The sequence below is a fragment of the Myotis yumanensis genome, unplaced genomic scaffold, assembly GCF_028538775.1.
Source record: "Myotis yumanensis isolate MYYU_CA2020_CCGP unplaced genomic scaffold, mMyoYum1.0.hap1 SCAF_12, whole genome shotgun sequence".
Taxonomy (NCBI): Eukaryota; Metazoa; Chordata; class Mammalia; order Chiroptera; family Vespertilionidae; genus Myotis; species Myotis yumanensis.
In genome coordinates this window covers 59,767,203-59,785,253 of record NW_027223763.1, presented here as the reverse complement: position 1 = coordinate 59,785,253, position 18,051 = coordinate 59,767,203, and the positions used below count along the sequence as shown (strand labels likewise).

Sequence of the window (18,051 nt, the reverse complement as noted above, 5' to 3'; positions counted from 1 at the left end):
AGCGGGACCCCCCCACCCTGAAGGGGCTGTGGACAGCCTGAAAATGGCCCTCAGCCCCTCACCCAGACTGGCCACACCCCCATGGGGTGAGGGCCCCCACCCGTGCACCAGGCCTCTATCCTATATAATAAAAGGGCAATATGCAAATTGACTCTAACAGCAGAACGACTGGGAATGACTGGTCACTATGACACACACTGACCACCAGGGGGCAGACGCTCAATGCAGGAGCTGCCCCTGGTGGTCAGTGTGCTCCCACAGGGGGAGCTCTGCTCAGCCACAAGCCAGGCTGACTGCTGCCAGCACAGTGGTGGTGGCGGGAGCCTCTCCCGCCTCAGCAGCGCTAAGGATGTCCAACTGCAGCTTAGGCCTGCTCCCCGCTGGCAAGTGGACATCCCTTGAGGGCTCCCGGGCTGCCAGAGGGATGTCTGACTGCCAGCTTGGGCCCAATCCCCCAGGGAGTGCCTAAGCCAGCAGGTGGACATCCCCCAAGGGGTCCCAGACTGCGAGAGGGCACAGGCTGGGCTGAGGGACCCCCCTGAGTGCACAATTTTTTGTGCACCGGGCCTCTAGTGATAATTATAATAGCTGCCAGGAGGTTTAATAAGTGTATTATGTATATTAACTTAATTATGACTTAGAAGAACCCCATGAGGTAGGTGCTGTTATTTCCTCCATTTTATAGGTTAGGAATCTGTATTTCAGAGAGATTAAATAACTTGCTCAAGTCCACAGAGATCTTGAGACTAAATTGGATCCCAGGTTTATCTCATTCTGGAGCCCTGGCTTATTATCAGTATAGCTCTCCCAAGAACATTTTCTTATGAAGGGGTTAAACACAGGCAGAAGAAATTGCCAAGAGAAGATTAGGGGAGAATTTAGTGCATTGTGTGTGAAAGCAAGGATTTTGAACAGATGACTTCCAGTCACCCCCATCTACCCCAGAGTTTATATACCTGGATCAGTCACTCCTTACTTAAATTAAAAATATTATTAGTTGTAATGATAATAAATGAATATTCATTAACTTTGACAAATGCAAGAGAATCCTCAATATGTTCTTCTGATTACAGATCATTAATTTTAGGCCATTCAAATAATACATGCAAACTTCTATTAAAAAAACTAAACTAAAACTGTCAAACAAATTGTAATATAGCTTTTTGCCTTTACATTATTATCCAATAATATTATACCTAAAACACATTATATAACACTATTCTAATTTATTTTATTTGGATTTATGTATTTCTCAGTGTTTTGGTTTTTATTAGTATTTACCTTTTCTCTTGCAGGTTATTATTGTTAGTTCCAGGTTATTGAATACAGACAAAAATTGGAACATTACATGACATATTTTATTTTTTTTTTTTTTTTTTTTTTTTTCTGTTCTAAACTTTTTTTTTTTTTTTTTAAATTAAATCTTTATTGTTCAGATTATTACATTTGTTCCTCTTTTTTCCCCCCATAACTCCCCTCCTTCCAGCTCCCACCCCACCCTCCACCCTCACTCCCCACCCACTGTGTTCATCCATAGGTGCATGATTTTTGTCCAGTCACTTCCCGCATCTCCCACACCCCTTTTTCCCCCAAGAATAGTCAGTCTATTCCCTTTCTATGTCCCTGATTCTATTATAATCACCAGTTCATTCTGTACATCAGGTTATTTATTCACTTGATTCTTAGATTCATTTGTTGATAGATGCATGTTTGTTGTTCATAATTTGTATCTTTACCTTTTTCTTCTTCTTCCTCTTCTTAAAGGATACCTTTCAGCATTTCATATAATACTGGTTTGGCGGTGATGAACTCCTTTAGCTTTTCCTTATCTGTGAAGCTCTTTATCTGACCTTCAATTCTGAATGATAGCTTTGCTGGATAAAGTAATCTTGGTTGTAGGTTCTTGGTATTCAGCACTTTGAATATTTCTTGCCATTCCCTTCTGGCCTGCAAAGTTTCTGTTGAGAAATCAGCTGACAGTCGTATGGGTATTCCCTTGTAGGTAATTGAGCCTCTTTCTCTTGCTGCTTTTAAGATTTTCTCTTTGTCTTTTGCTCTTGGCATTTTAATGATGATGTGTCTTGGTGTGGTCCTCTTTGGATTCCTTTTGTTTGGGGTTCTCTGCGCTTCTTGGACCTGTAAGTCCATTTCTTTCACCAGGTGGGGGAAGTTTTCTGCCATTATTTCTTGAAATAGGTTTTCAATATCTTGCTGTCTCTCATCTTCTGGCACTCCAATGACTCTGATATTAGACCGCTTAAAGCTGTCCCAGAGGCTCCTTACACTATCTTCACACTTTCGGATTCTTTTTTCATTTTGCTTTTCCAATTGGGTGTTTTTTGTCGAATCTTTGGTTTGATTATTGTACTCCTCTGGTCTGCTATTGGGTATAATATTCTTTATTTCAGTCCGTGTATGCTTACTTTCTAATTTCTTTATCGTAGCATCGAGGGTCTCATTAGTTTTCGTGAGGTTCTGCACAAATTTATGGCAAGCCCTCAAAATTGCGATTCTTAGCTCCATATCCTCCATTTCTGTCATGTTTTTTTGTCTCCGCATCTTTTATGCTTTCTTGGTGCACCCCCTTGTGGTCTCTGTGCGCAGTCTTGTTCTAGCCAAGCCTTAATTGTTGTAGTTAACACTAGAGGGATTTGACCCTCAGGCCGACTGGCTATAGGAATCAGCTGTGCGGAAAACGTCTGTCTTCTGGGGAGGCGCTAATCCAGCCTTTGCCTGAGGCGATCGGCAAATGGCTGTGCGCAGGCTTTGGGCGGGGCGGGATCAACAGGGCGGGCGGAGGGAGCAGTTATGGCCACGCTCAGTCCCGTTCCCAGAGGCTCTGCTTCTCAGAACCCCGGCAGCCGCTGCAAACCTCGGAGAGAAAGCTGCCCTCAGGTTCCAACTGATGCCGGGTAATCCCGCTTCTCCCGTTTGAGTCTGGGTCCCTAGAGACTCGCCCGGATCTGGAGCCCAGAGTCTGAGACTCACTCCCGACAGAAAACGACACCCGCGCCCTCAGCCACCAGCCCGCTTTCGCGCGCACCTCGGTACCTTTGTATTTTCCACACTGCGCCGCCTCTGAGCCTCGATTTGCTGTTCTCTTTCCTTCTAGTTGTAGAGTCTCTCTTCAGCCAGCCTTCCTGTGGTTCTGGGTGATGTCCGTTCAGTCTTTTAGTTGTATTTTTGAAATGGTTGTTTGCGGCAGCGGTCTCCGGTGTTTACCTACGCCGCCATCTTGGTCGACTCCTACATGACATATTTTATAATTTAAATTTTTCTCTAAGTTAGTTTTTCCTCCCAAGTAAATTTCAAGTAGTATGCTGAATAAATTTCATTTAATAGTTAACTGAAGATTCAAAATGATAATATGTTGGCCTATATTCATTGGCATTCCCTCAACTTGCACCTTTAAGTGAGGCTATGTTGTTAGGCATTGGCTATGATATCTAAAAGGAAATTATTAATAAATATATCTGCTTTTTTGATGTCATAGATCACATTAATGTAATTTAACCATAGAAACAAAACTATTATAAAAATACTATAATAAAATAAAACAGGTCTATCATGAAACTGGGCCATATTCTGTAGTTCTGGAGATTTTTGCTTACGAGAGAAGAATTCTATAGGGAAGTAACTTGGGACAGGCATTGAAGGGCCAGTGCTACAGAAGACTCATCTCTTGCCAGGGAGTAATTCATGCTCACAAAGCATTAACCCTGGACACAGTTTTTGGCCCGGGGTTGGGCAGGTTACCTAGGTTGGCACAATTGAACTGAAGGAAAAGATCTGGAAGAGAAGGTTTGGGAGGAAACGCCCTAGGGGCTGCTGGAAGCCAGCTTGCTTTCCTGAGGGAAGTCGGTCTCCAAGACAAAGCCAAATTACAAGGGAGGGGGTGGGGCAGAGAAAATAACAGGCAAACGGAGCCAGAGTGATCAAACGGAAGCTAAAGCCCTACCCACCTCTGGACTTTCATTTGTGTGTCAGTAAATTTTTTTATTTTTAAAGCCATATGAGATAAATGTCTGATACTTGCAGCTAAAAGCCTCTTAAAGGCATTCTTGACGTATTTAGGATCTTTACAACGTTTCCATTATATGTGTTGTAAATATTTTCCTTTCAGACCATAGGTTATCTTTTGTTTACCTATCAGACAATAAAATGTATGTAAGCCCCAGCGGGTGTGGCTCAGTTGATTGGACGTCATCCCTCACACCAAAAGGTTGAGGTTAGATTCTTGGTCAGGTTACATGCCTGGGTTTTGGCTTGATCCCCAGTGGGTGGGTAGAGTGCAGGAGGCAGCCAATCCACATTGCGCCCTCACATCAATGTTTCTCTCTCTCCCCCTCTCCCTTCCTCTCTCTTAAAATCAATAAAAATCTTTTAAAAATAAAAATAAAATGTATTTAAAGGTATAAAGATTAAAACAAGTGTGATATTATTATTTAATTAGAAAGATAGGTCAGTAGAACAATATTTAACTCAGACACAGAAAATATATATACAGTGGGGCCTTGACTTAACGAGTGTCCCGACTAACGAGTTTTTCGATATACGAGCGGTCTCTCGGCCTATTTTTTGCTTTGAGTTGCGAGCTAAAATTCGGGTTACGAGCCAGCTTCAGATACCCCACCGCTAGTTGGCGCAGCGAACGAACGTCACAGTGAATGCCACAACATCAGCCCAGCATCACGTGTCTCACTCGTTCACTGTTGATTTGACATACGAGTAATTTGAGTTACAAGCTCCATCACAGAACGAATTAAACTCGTAAGTCAAGGCCCCACTGTACAAAATAATTTATAACAAGATAAAGTTGGAGAAAGGTGAATTTTTATTATTGTTGTTATGTGAGTCATACCACAGCAAAATAAATTATAATTAATTAAAATTATAAGTGTCAAAAAGCAAAATTATAAAAATGTTAAAATGAAAAATAACGATATAATTTTGGCTCAAGAAAGATCTTGCTAGGTTTGAAGCCAAAGGTAAAAACCATACAAGATAAGATATAGCTACACAAAAATTAAAATGTGTTCCATTTTTATCGATTAGCATTTTTCAGTTGGGAAAGTAATACATATTCATTGTGAATTCATTGTATATTAATATAAAAACACCAAATAATACTAATTGTCAAACTAGTTATTTTATGTAAAAAATAATTAGTGTCCCCTTACTTTCTTCAACCCCTCCCTCCATAGGTGTCTATTTTTAATACTTTGTTCATATATTTCCAGACCTTTCTCAAAACACATATATTGTATGTGCCTAAATACATAACCTTTTCAAAACAAGAATCATTCTGAGTGATATTTTGCACCTAGTCTTTCTCCCTCAATAGAATATCATGGACATTTTTTCTTGTCAGCACATATAGAGCTACTTTACTTTTTCTGACATTAGCCTTGTATATTCTATTACATGAATGAATGACAATGTATTTAAATCAATCATTTATTTGTTAATATTTTAGATTTTTCCAGTTTGAAAGACTTTATTACAGAGAAAGTTATAATAAATATATGAAGGTTTACTATTAGTAATCTATATAAATGGCTCTTTCAAATCAATTAAAAATTCAAATGGCACATTTACATAAGAAATGACATAAAAATTATATTTACATGGGAAAATGGACAGACAGTAACATGAAGGGCAATAAAAATAAATATATGCAAGGTCAATAAAAAAATAAATATTTGTTGGACAAATATTTGCAAACTGAGATACTGCCTTTTATCCAGCAGATCAACAAAGAGGGATAAAAAAAAGACTGAAAAAAAGAGGAAGTGTCAGTGTTGGGGAAAAAGGTACTTTTATAAAGTAATCTAGAAGAGTTATTTCATACCTACTTTCAACAGTGCAGTATGAGTGTTTATTAGATGCCTTAAAACTATGCATAGCTTTTTATCCAATTAGTTCATCTATAGAAATTTTAATAACTCAGGCTACTTCTTAGTTAATTTTTAGTTAAGGTCATTATATGATTGTTTAAATCCTATAGTTTAAAGTAGCAAATATTTGCACAGCATCTTCAGGCTAGCCCGTGGTGGATGTTTTCAGAGCAGTGGACCCGCAAACTATGCACCCACCCCTCACGGTCTCCTGTGAAACCTGAGCCAGCTGGGTAGCTTTCTCTCTCTGTCTCATAACCATGTCCACCAAGGGGAATGCTAATTCACCAGCTGCCCACCTTAACAGATTCAAGAACAAGGCAAAAGACGGTATAGCCATGAGGTGGTGCCGAATAGAAGTTAAATCTGAAGCTGAGCTAAGAAGGATGACCAGATGCTAAATAGGAGACAGGTAAGCTCGTTTCCTGATGATGCTACTTCTCCACTCAGGGAGAAAAACAAAAGAAAACAAAAAACAGCAATGCCCTATCTGGTTTGGCTCAGTGGCTTCTAGAGCATCAGCCCTTGGACTAAAGGGTCCTGAGTTCGATTCCAGTCCAGGGCACAAACTCAGTTGCAGGCTCAATCCAGGAGGCAACCAATCAATGTGTCTCTCTTACATTGATGTTTGTCTCTCTGTGTCTCTCCTTCTCCCATTCACTCTAAAAATCAGCAACAACCAGGGCACAGTAAATTGGTCTGTTGAGGACATTGTCAAAGGCATAAATAGCAACACTTTGGAAAACCAGCTCCAAACTACTCAAGCTGCTAGGACACTGCGTCTAGGGGGAAAACAGCCACCAATAGACAACATAATCCAGGCTGGTTTGATTCCAAAATTTCTGTTCTTCTTGGGCAAAACTGATTATAGTCCCATTCAGTTTGCATCTGTTGAGGCCATCACTATCACTGCTTCCAAGACCTCAGAACAGACCAAGGCTGTAGTAGATGCAGGTGCTATCCCAGCATTCATTTCTCTCCTGGCATCTCCCCATGCTCACATCAGTGAACAAGCTGTATGAGCTCCAGGAAACATTGCAGGTGATGGTTCAGTTTTCCAAGACTTAATTATCACATACGGTGCAGTTGACCCACTGTTGGCTCTTCTTACAGTTCCTGATATGTCATCTTTAGCATGTGGATACTTAGTAACTTTACTTGGACACTTTCAAACCTTTGATGCAACAAGAAATCTGTAGCCTCGTTAGATGGTGCTGAGCAAATTCTTCCTATTTTAATTTGTCTCCTGCGACGTGATCCAGACGTATTTATTAGCAGATAGCGGTGGGGCCATTTTTTACTTTATTGATGGTCCAAATGAATGGATTAAGAGCCATAGGAAATATTGTTACCTATGAGCAAATGAACAGACTCAGCTTGTACTACGAACTCCAGAAGGAAGCTATGTGGACAATGTCAAAAATCACAGCTGGCCACCAGGACCAGATATAGCAAGTTGTGAATCATGGATTAGTCCCATTCCTCACTGGAATTCTCTCTAAGGCAGCCTTTAAGGCAGAAAAGGGAGCTGTGTGGGCTGTGACCAATTCTACAAGTGATGGAACAGTTGAACAGATTGTATACCTTGGTCATTGTAGAACCTGTGATATCGTAGCTGTGAAAGATATCAGAATTATTCTGGTTATTCTGGATGCCATTTTAAAGATCTTGCAGGCTGCTGAGAAACTAGGTGAAACTGAGAAACAGTGTAATGATTGAAGAATGTGGAGATTTGGACAAAATGGAAGCTCTGCAAAAGCATGAAAATGAGTCTGTGTATGAGAAGTGTTTCTCTGTAGAGGAGAGGAAGATCAAAGTGTTGTGCCAGAAACTACCTCTGAAGGCTGTTCAGGTGGCACTCCTGGGAACTTTACTAGGACAAAAAGTTGTTGTGGACTATGTTTGGTATAAGTTTGCCTTACTGTTTCTCTACTAAGAGCTCTCTTTTAAATGTGATTGATTATTGTAGCAATTTTTACAATGATACTATACTTGAACAGTTCCAAACTATAGATACTATATGAAGCTCCCAATAGGTTTCTTATTCCTGTGTGAAATTTCATATCTTGCAGTATCCTGTAAATAAAGCTTAAATTTCACCCTTAAAAATAAAATGAAATAAAATAAATAACAACTGAATTTTAGGACATCTGTAAGAGGGACTGCTATGCATCATATTAAGATTGATATTGAGAAATATTTTTATATGGAAGAGTGCAGGCTAATCTATGTATATAAAAGCCTAGGCAACCTTAACGACTGGTTGACCAGTCGCTATGACGCACACTGACCACCAGAAGGCAGGCACTCAATGCAGGAGCTGCCCCTTGGTGGTCGGTAAGTTCCCACAGCCAACCTCCCGCAGCCGGCCAACCTCCCGCGGTCCCTCCCCGCTGCCAGCCGGCCCTGATCGGCCCCCAAATCGCCAGCCAGGCTGAGAGAACCCACCCGTGCATGAATTCATGCACCGGGCCTCTAGTAAATTATATGCACAGATTGCTTTTCAAATTACTGTGAGTACACATATGCCTATATATACCTGCTGTGTATACAAAAATACTGCAACCTAGATTGGTGGGGTAATGGAAAAGTTATTTTCAATTTGATTAATCATATTTCCAATGAATGCATATTACAGTCATCTAATGAAAGCTTTTACAAACTGTTTAATAAAGAGTATGCATTAGTATAAGTTAAAAAATAAGGCAGTCTATCAGAAGTAGACTGTGAAGGAAACAAAAGCAAACAGAGCTGCTGGTAAGGAAGGTTTGCTCTCTATTTTAGAGAATAGCAAATGGCTCCCTGTGGATTGGAGTTTTCTCTGTCAATATAAGGATGTGTCTTTGTGACTGTCATGTCTTTATTCTCAAGCCAAGTGGAAAGAGAACAAAGTAGTTAAAAGAAACTGATTGGGACCTTTAACAGATGGGGGGTGGGGACAGGGGAACTAAGGAAACTAAACCTCAATGAACTCTTGAAGTAATTTTTTTGTAGCAAAAGCATAGTCTGGACTTTATGAAGCTAAAGAAAAACCTCATTGCCCTGACCGGTTTGGCTCAGTGGATAGAGCATCGGCCTGAGGACTGAAAGGTCCCAGGTTCGATTCCGGTCAAGGGCATGTGCCTTGGTTGCGGGCACATCCCCAGTAGGGGGCGTGCAGGAGGCAGCTGATCGATGTTTCTCTCTCATCGATGTTTCTAACTTTCTATCTCTTTCCCTTCCTCTCTGTGAAAAATCAATAAAAATATATTTTAAAAAAACAAAAAAAAAACCTCATTGAGCTCTGATTACCAGAGGAATTTTGAGACTAGATTGGCCTGAACTGTGGAGACCATATTGGCAGAAGACCTTTTATAAGACTTACCTTTAGGGTCCATTACAAAGAAGCCTTCCTATTCGGTCTGGGCATAAAACCAAGATGTGATGTATTTTGAAATGTGGTAAAAGTATTGTATTTAGCCTATGGAGTATGTTTTCAATAAAATCTTGCCTGATAGATTTTATATCTAAATAGAGTGTTTAGCAATAGCCCCGTATGTATTTTTATATTAGAGAGAAGAAGAATATAAAAATGTGTTAATCTGCCTCTTGGTTAACCATTCCTGCTCTTAAAGTCCAGTTGTTTGAACAATGTGAGCCTAATCAAGATAGCAACACATATAATTTAGAGTTATGAAAACCAAAGGAACAAACAGTGACCAGGAGGCTGAATTTGAAACCTAAAGCTATAGTGGAACATCAAACCCAGCAAAACTATTAAGCCCACAATTAATGGGTAAGTGAGTTTTATAAGATTGGGCTAGCCCTGGCTGGTTTGGCTCAGTGGATAGAGCATCAGCCTTAGGACTGAAGGGTCCCAGGTTCGATTCCGGTCAAGGGCATGCATCTTGGTTGCGGACACATCCCCAGTAGGGGGTGTGCAGGAGGCAGCTGATTGATGTTTCTCTCTCATCGATGTTTCTGACTCTCTATCCCTCTCCCTTCCTCTCTGTAAAAAATCAATAAAATATTTTTTTTTTTAAAGAAAAGATTGGGCTATTATTTTTAGGTTGTTTGGCAATAGCTTGTTATAGTATTCAACTGATAATCCTATCTAATAAGGAGGGAATATGCTAATTAATTGCCCCGCCCTCAAAGATGGCGGCTCTCATATCCACAAGATGGTGGCACCTAATCCCCTCAGCCCCACCGTGTGCCTGCCTCCAGAGTCCCCCAGTCCCCTCAACCCCCCAGCCACCTAGGGCCGGCCCGAGGCACAGGCAAGCCTCGGATGGTGGCTGCCCAGCCACCCAGGACCACCCGAGGCTCAGGTAACCAGGGCCAGCAGAGGCTTGTGCTGCCGGCAGTGGCAGCAGCAGAGGTGTGATGGAGGCGTCGCCTTCCCCTGATCGCCGGGTCACTTCCCGTCTTGGAGGGCTCCCAGGCTGTGAGAGGGGGCAGGCCAGGCTGAGGGACCCCCCCTCCAGTGCATGAATTTTCATGCACCTGGCCTCTAGTTCTCTGATAAATTTGTAAGTGATGACTTTTCAACTGAGTCACACAATATTTTCTACCTAAAGACATCATAACTGAAAAGTAATCTTCAGGGCCTCTTCTCATTATAAGAACTTAAACAAATGTAAGGTATATTAATTTATTTGCTTAACATTGTTTGCTAAATGCCTATACTAGTTGATTTAATTGATAACATACTATATAGTCAAGGTTGGCTGCCAGGTATGAGCCTTTGGCCTCATCAAGGATGAATTAACCTCATCCCCCTCAAAGCTGGCCAGATCCACTCATGTAGGCAACTGTTTACATTTTAAGCCCTCTTTAGAAAAATATATAGAAGCTTATTATTTGATACCAGTTCTCCTGTACTTTCTTTGTATTCTGGATCCTACTTGTTGGCCTTTTCTGCCACGACACTGATTTGGGAACTTAGCTTTGGGTTCTGATTTTAGTTTATTTGGTTTCTCATATTTTGGATCCTACCTTTGGCATGTTTCTTAACTTTTTTTTAAAATATATTTATATTGATTTCAGAAAGGAAGGAAGAGGGAGAGAGAGATAGAAACATCCATGATGAAAGAAAAAGAAAGAAAGAAAGAAAGAAAGAAAGAAAGAAAGAAAGAAAGAAAGAAAGAAAGAAAGAGAAAGAAAGAAAGAAAGAAAGAAAGAAAGAAAGAAAGAAAAGAAAGAAAGAAAGAAAGAAAGAAAGAAAGAAAGAAAGAAAAGAAAGAAAGAAGAAAGAGAGAAAGAAAGGTAGGTCCATGATGAGAGAGAATCATTGATCAGTCCCATGCAAGTCCCCTACTGGGAATCGAGCCCACAACCCAGGCATGTGCCCTTGACCAGAATCAAACCTCGGATCTTTCAGTTCGCAGGCCGATGCTCTACCCACTGAGCCAAACTGGCCAGGGCTGTTTCTTAACTTTTGTTCCATCCTGAACTTGTGTCCCAACTCAAATTCCTGAACTTGACACCCCCCAAGCTCCACCAACACACCTCTTAAACTGAGATATTATTTCCTAATTTCTAGAGACTGAAACCACAGGGGAAATATTAACTCAGCTAGAAAAGATGATCTCTAGATATAATCTCTTCTGAGATGGAGGGTCCTCACATAAAACCCAAAATGTGTTCATCCAAAAAACATTGTGCAAGAGTTATCTGTTTGTACAGGTTTTCCCCCAAGAGAACAAGAAGAACCTGCTAGACTAGTTGCCATCTCTCAGTTAGAAAAGGCATCCATGTGATACACACTTGAGACCTGTCTTTCATTTAATGTTCATCTCCTCATTTACCTCCCAGATACAGACATTTGCTCAAAAGCCGTTCTGCTTCATGGATAGTTTATTAGAATGAGCTGATTTTCTTGTTCCTTAGTTCTGTTGTGGTGTGTCATTTCACTGTTAAAACCCTTCTGATTCTGTCACCATTCATCAGCCCAGGTAAATTTATATCTGTGAACAAGTGAATGCATGAGGCATCGGCATATGCTTACTTAGCATGACTTTAGCCAAATACTCTCATCTTACTATGAGTGTATGAATTGGATGCACAATCACCAGGGTTCTTGGTAAAATGCAGACTGTGATTCAATAGGTGTGGCTTGGTCCTGAGATTCTTCATTTCTAATAAACTCAGTAGTGCTGCCCACGCCACTGGTCCTGGGATCCCACTTTGCCTATTAAAGAGACCACGTGTCTAGGAGTAAATCTGCTTTCTCCCTCAGGTGTTTGTGTGAAGGCTGCCTCTCCCCATATTGGCAGCACAATCACTGCTTCACCCCCTCAAACCCTCCATCCCCACCCCAGCTCTTCAACTGGTTTCTAGTTCTTAGGACTTCAAGTGCAGGACCCACAGCTGTCTGACCTGCAGCCAGTTCTAGGTCCCAGTAGAGACCCTTTGTTCTGTTTCTCCTTGAGGTGCTGCCACCCAGGGAGGGAAGGTCTCCCCTCCCTCTTCCTGGGAAACCAGATTCTTTGTTTGTATTTATGGGCCATTAGCTACCTTTATCTAAAAGATAAGAAAGATCCTTGGAAACCAGCTGCCCTTTGCTCAGACTATTTCATTGGCTTTGATATAAATAAGCCTTTCCCCCTGACTCTCTTTTCATCCAAACTTGCTGTTTATTTTATAGGGGAAGGTGGTTATAGCTCAAGGCTTGTTCTGATCTCCAAATTCCTTAAGCCCTGGGGTTATTGGTAAACATTTTATAAGCAAGTCCCTACTAGGTTTTGGGTTAGCTGTTTTCAGGCTACATAATTGTAGACTTTGAGAAGAGGAAGGGCTTTTCAATAGTTTTAGTTCAACCCCTTCATCTGACAGATAGAAAACAGAAGCCCGTGGAGTTTCTGTATTTTGCCAAAGATTGGGATGCTGAGTCCCACGCCTTTAAACTGTGTTCCAGGGCACACCAAGGAGCTGCTTAGATCTGGCTGCACTGAGTGTTTGGGGGTCTGGAGGCTTCCTTCCTCCCATATCTCAACCAGAGAAGTTCCATTTATAATATTTTCATCTGTTCCAACTTAGGTCTTATTTGAAGGATGAGTTTTATATCTACAAAAAAAATTTAAACCATTTTACCATGCTGCCTGCAAATGAATCTTAATTTCATATCTACAGTTTAAGAGAGTCATATTTTTGTATTCCCATTTTAATGGTAGAGTTTGAGCCAGGGCTAAAATTCTATATCTGTAGAAAAGCTAAGGAAAGCAAGTCTGACACTTAGAACATTTAAATGTAATATTTAAATACTTCTTAATAAGGGAATTTTATATTAGTTTCATGCTAACTCATGCTATGAAAATATAAATTTTACACTTAGAAAGATAGAACTTGCCCTATCCCATCTAATCTCTGTTATATTTTCATGACATTTTCCAACCCTTACATTGGAAATTATGCATATGTGGTCTTTTGTATCTGGCTTTTTTCACTTAAATTTTCACCCAAATCTTGGTAAGTTTATTGAGATGTAATCCACATACCATATGTGATGGTCAATTTTATGTGTCAACTTGACTGGGCTAAAGGCTGCCTAGATAGCTGGCAAAACATTATTTCTGGGTGTGTCTGTGAGGATATTTCTGGAAGAGATTAGCATTTGATTCAGTAGACTGAGAAAAGATCTGCCCTCAATATGGTGGGCATCATCCAATCCATTGAGGGCTGAACTAGAACATAAAAAGGAAGAAAAGCTGAATTCCCTTTCTCTTGAGCTGGACTGTCCAAACTAGGGGTTAAACATCAGTTCCCCTGATTCTCAGGCCTTCAGACTCAATGAATTATACCACTTACTTTCCTGGTTCTCCAGCTTGCAGATGGCAGATTGTGGGACTTCTCGGCCCCTGTAAGTACATGAGCCAAGTCCACGTGAACCAATTCATATATATATATGTTTATTATAGGAATGTATCATATATATACTAGAGGCCTGATGCACAAAATTCGTGCAAGGGGATCGACCCTTACAGCCGAGGCTTCATCCGGAAGGTCCTCCAGTCTAATTAGCATATTACGCTTTTATTGTTATAGATATATAATCTGTTTCTCTGGAGAATCCTGATTAGTACACCATATAATTCACCTATTTAAAGTGTAGAATTCATGACTTTTAGTCGATTCATAGAGTTGTGCAACCATCGTCATCTACTTTCAGAATATTTTCATCACCCCAAAAAGAAACCTTGTATCCATTAGCAGCCACCCCCATCCCCCTATCCCCCAGCCCCTGACAACCACTAATCTATTTTCTCTCTCTGGATTGCCTATTCTGGATATTTAATATAAATGGAATTGTACAATATGTGGTCTTTTGTATCTGGCTTTTTTCACTTCTCATGTTTTCAAGATTCATCCATGTTGAAGAATTATTGCTACATTTCTTTTTATGGCTGAATAGTATTCTGTTGTGTGGCTATACCACCTTTTGTTTATCTATTGATGAACATTTGAGTTTCCACCTTTTGGCTATTGTGAATAATACTGCAATGAGCAATGGCATACAACTATGTGAGTACCAGTTTTCTGTTTTTTGGGTATATACCTAGGAATAGAATTGCTAGGTCATATGATAATTCTCTGTTTAACTTTATGAGGAACCACTAAACTGTTTTCCACAGTGGCTGCACCACTTTACATTCCCAGTAAGAATGTACAAGAGTTCCAATTTTTCCACATTCTCACCACATATCTAGGATATATAAAAAATGCCCTTATCAGACATATGATTTACAAATATTTTCTCCCATTCTGGGTTTGTGTTCTCATTTTCTTTTTTTAATATATATATTTTTTTTATTGGTATCAGAGAGAAAGGGAGAGGGAGAGAGAGAGAGAAACATCAATGATGAGAGACAATCATTGATTGGTTGCCTCTTGCACACCCCACGCTGGGGATTGAGCCCAAAACCCAGGCATGTGCCCTGACCGGGAATCGAACTGCGACCTCCTGGTTCATAGGTCGATGCTCAACCACTGAGCCACGCCGGCCGGGCAGTGTTCTCATTTTCTTTGGAAGCAAAAAAGTTATACATTTATCTATATACCAATATATCTATTTCTTTTTTAGTTGCTTGTGCTCTTGGTGTCATATCTAAAAAAATCATAGTCTAATCTAGGGGTGGGCAAACTTTTTGACTCGAGGGCCACAATGGGTTCTTAAACTGGACTGGAGGGCCGGAACAAAAGCATGGATGGAATGTTTGTGTGAACTAATATAAATTCAAAGTAAACATCATTACATAAAAGGGTACGGTCTTTTTTTTTTAGTTTTATTCATTTCAAGTAGTTTGCCCACGGCTGGCAAGGTCCTGAAAATTTACACCTATGTTTTCTTCTAAGAGTTTTATGGTTTCAGCTCAATAATAATAGAGTTATTATGTATACTGCGAGGTAGGGGTCCACCTTTATTCTTTTGCATGTGATATACATTTGTCCCAGCATTATTTGTTACAAAGACTCTTCTTTCTCCACTGAATTGTCTGGCATCCTTGTCCAAAATCAATTAACTGTAAATATAAGGGTTTGTTTCTGAACTATCAATTTTATTTTATTGAGCTCTCCATCCTTTTGCCAGTACCACAGTCTTGATTATTATAGCTTTGTATTAATTTTCAAAATCAGGATATGTGATTCATTCAACTTTGTTCTTTTTTCAGGTTGTTTTGGCTATTCTGAGGCCCTTGCATTTTCAAACTATTTTTAGGATCAGCTTGTTGATTTCTGCAAAAAAGACCATTGGAATTTTGTTAGGGGTTCTGTTGAATGTGTAGATCAGTTTGAAGAGTACTGCTATCTTAACAATATTAAATCTTCCAATCCATGAACATGAGATGTCTTTCCATAAATAGTTTGGTTCACAGATCCCCTTTGAGTTGTACCTCTGTTCTCAATACCTGTTTTGTTTTGAACACCTGTTTGTCTTTAAAAAGTAGTTGACATTCTGACTCCTGAAGCATCACTGAGCTACAGGTAAAGCTTCAAGCAGTCAGCCAAGCTAGAGACATTAAGTCATTTTAGAGGGAGGCCTCTCTCATATCTCCGTTATCTAATTGGTTGCCCAGGCTTGTCAGTCATACTTCAAGACCTCCTGATAGGAGGCATGTCAAAGAACTTGCAGTGATTTTTAATCCACCTTGGGTATAATATACTACCTACCTGGGAGGAGTTGTGAGGATTAATTGTTTTAGGACTTGTGAAGTGCTCAGAATAATGCTAGGCACTTAGTTGTGCCATATAGTTTTAGCTCCTTTTTATGAACATGAATATAATTTATGGAAAGAAATATTTGGGTGTGAACTCCGTTTTTCTTTATGATGGAGAATACAACACTTGAAGACTGTTCTTCATTGTCATTTGGTTCAGTATTAGTGTTCTTCTGAACCCACTACTCTGTGAATTCCTCAAGGTCAGGGACTTGGTCAAAGTTTTTCTTTATAGTCCAACTAGAGGCCCAGTGCACAAAGATTTGTGCAAGAATGGGCCTTCCTTCCTCTGGCTGCCAGCACCACCTTCACTCAGGCCGGAGCTGCCTTTCCGCCTTCCCATGCTGCTCAGAGGCCCAGAACGGCTAGGGCGGTGCAGAACGCCTGCATCGTTGCCAGGGAACACAAGCATCCTGCCCCGCCCCTGGCCACTTGGCACCTGCGTATGCAAATTAACCTGACATCTTTGTTGGGTTAATTTGCATACTCACTCCTGATTGGCTGGTGGGCGTCATGAAGATACGGTCAACTTGCATCTTTCTCTTTTATTAGTATAGATGCCTAATATAGTGCCTGGCACATGGTAACTGTTCAGTGATTTTTTTTTTATGCTTCACCTGAGGATATATTTTCCCATTGATTTTCAGACAGAGTGGAAGGGAAGGAGGAGGGCGAAGAGAGAGAAACATCAACATGAGAGAGACACATCAATTGGTTGCCTCCCATTCGCACCCTGACCGTGGTCAGGGATCGAACTTGCAATCAAGGTATGTGCCCTTGGCCAGGAATTGAACCTGAGACCCTTTGGTCTGCAGGCCAATGTTCTAACCACTGAACAAACCGGCCAGGTTTGTTTTTTTTAATAAATGGGTAGCCCTGGCTGGGTGGCTCAGTTGTTTGGAGCATCGTCCTGTACACCAAAAAGGTTGAGGGTTTGATTCCTAGTCAGGGCACATACCTAGATTATGGGTTTGATCCCTGGTCATGGCATTCACAGGAGGCAACAGACCAATGTTTTTCTCTCACATTGGCGTTTTTTTTTCTCTCTCCCTCTCCCTCTTCCTTCCTCTCTCTCTCTCAAATCAATTTTTAAAAAAATAAAACAAAACATATCCTCGAGTGAGGTTTGAAAAAAAATGGGTGGAAAGAATAAATGGAATAGGATGTCATTGCCTGGGACCAATGGGATTCCCAGGACACAGAACTTTCAGTATTAAACCAAGAAATTCCCAGGCAAACTAGGATAAATTGGTCACTTTAGGAATAAGTGAATTAATGCATTTTCCAAAAGAGACCATGCCGGAGCTGGTTGGCTCAGTGGATAGAGCATTGACCTGCAGACTGAAGGGTCCTGGGCTCAATTCAGGTCAAGGGGATGTAACTCGGTTGCAAGCTCCTCCCTGGTCCAGGCCCTGGTTGGGGCAAGTGCAAGGGGAAACCAATTGATGTATTTCTCTCACTTCACATCGATATTTCTCTTTGTCTTTCCCTATCTCTTCCACTCTCTCTAAAAATCAATGGAAAAATATCCTTGGGTGAGGAATAATAATAATAATAATAATAAAATTTTAAAAGAGACTGAAGTTGAAACATAACAGTGAGATGATATTCCTAGGTCAGCCCATCAATGCTTGGCAAACTCATAACTCTTGTTAAAAAACTTTTTTACGCCTTGGAGTTGTTTGTTTGCTTGTTTGTGGTTTTTGTTTTTTCTTTAAATGAAACCTTACTTGAGCACAGTGCATATAAAACAAACTGGTCCCTGGTTGATGTGCAGGAGCTGCACCTGGAGCTTTGGCACCGTCTTCCCTTCCCTCTCTTCCTTTAGAGGCCCCTAAAGCATCTCTGAAAAATCCCATTACCTTGGAAGCCACTGATGTAGTAAATGGTCGCTTCAGGGCCCCCTAATGTCCGTGAACTCTGACCATTTGGCTCCTCTTAATCTGCTCTTCTACAGC

The 18,051-nt window shown here is 40.7% G+C and overlaps 1 pseudogene; it reads left to right on the top strand.

The window, feature by feature from the left end:
• The first annotated feature begins 6,157 nt into the window (after nt 1-6,157).
• Nucleotides 6,158-7,139, top strand: LOC139021274 (importin subunit alpha-1-like; annotated as a pseudogene).
• Nucleotides 7,140-18,051: the final 10,912 nt, after the last annotated feature.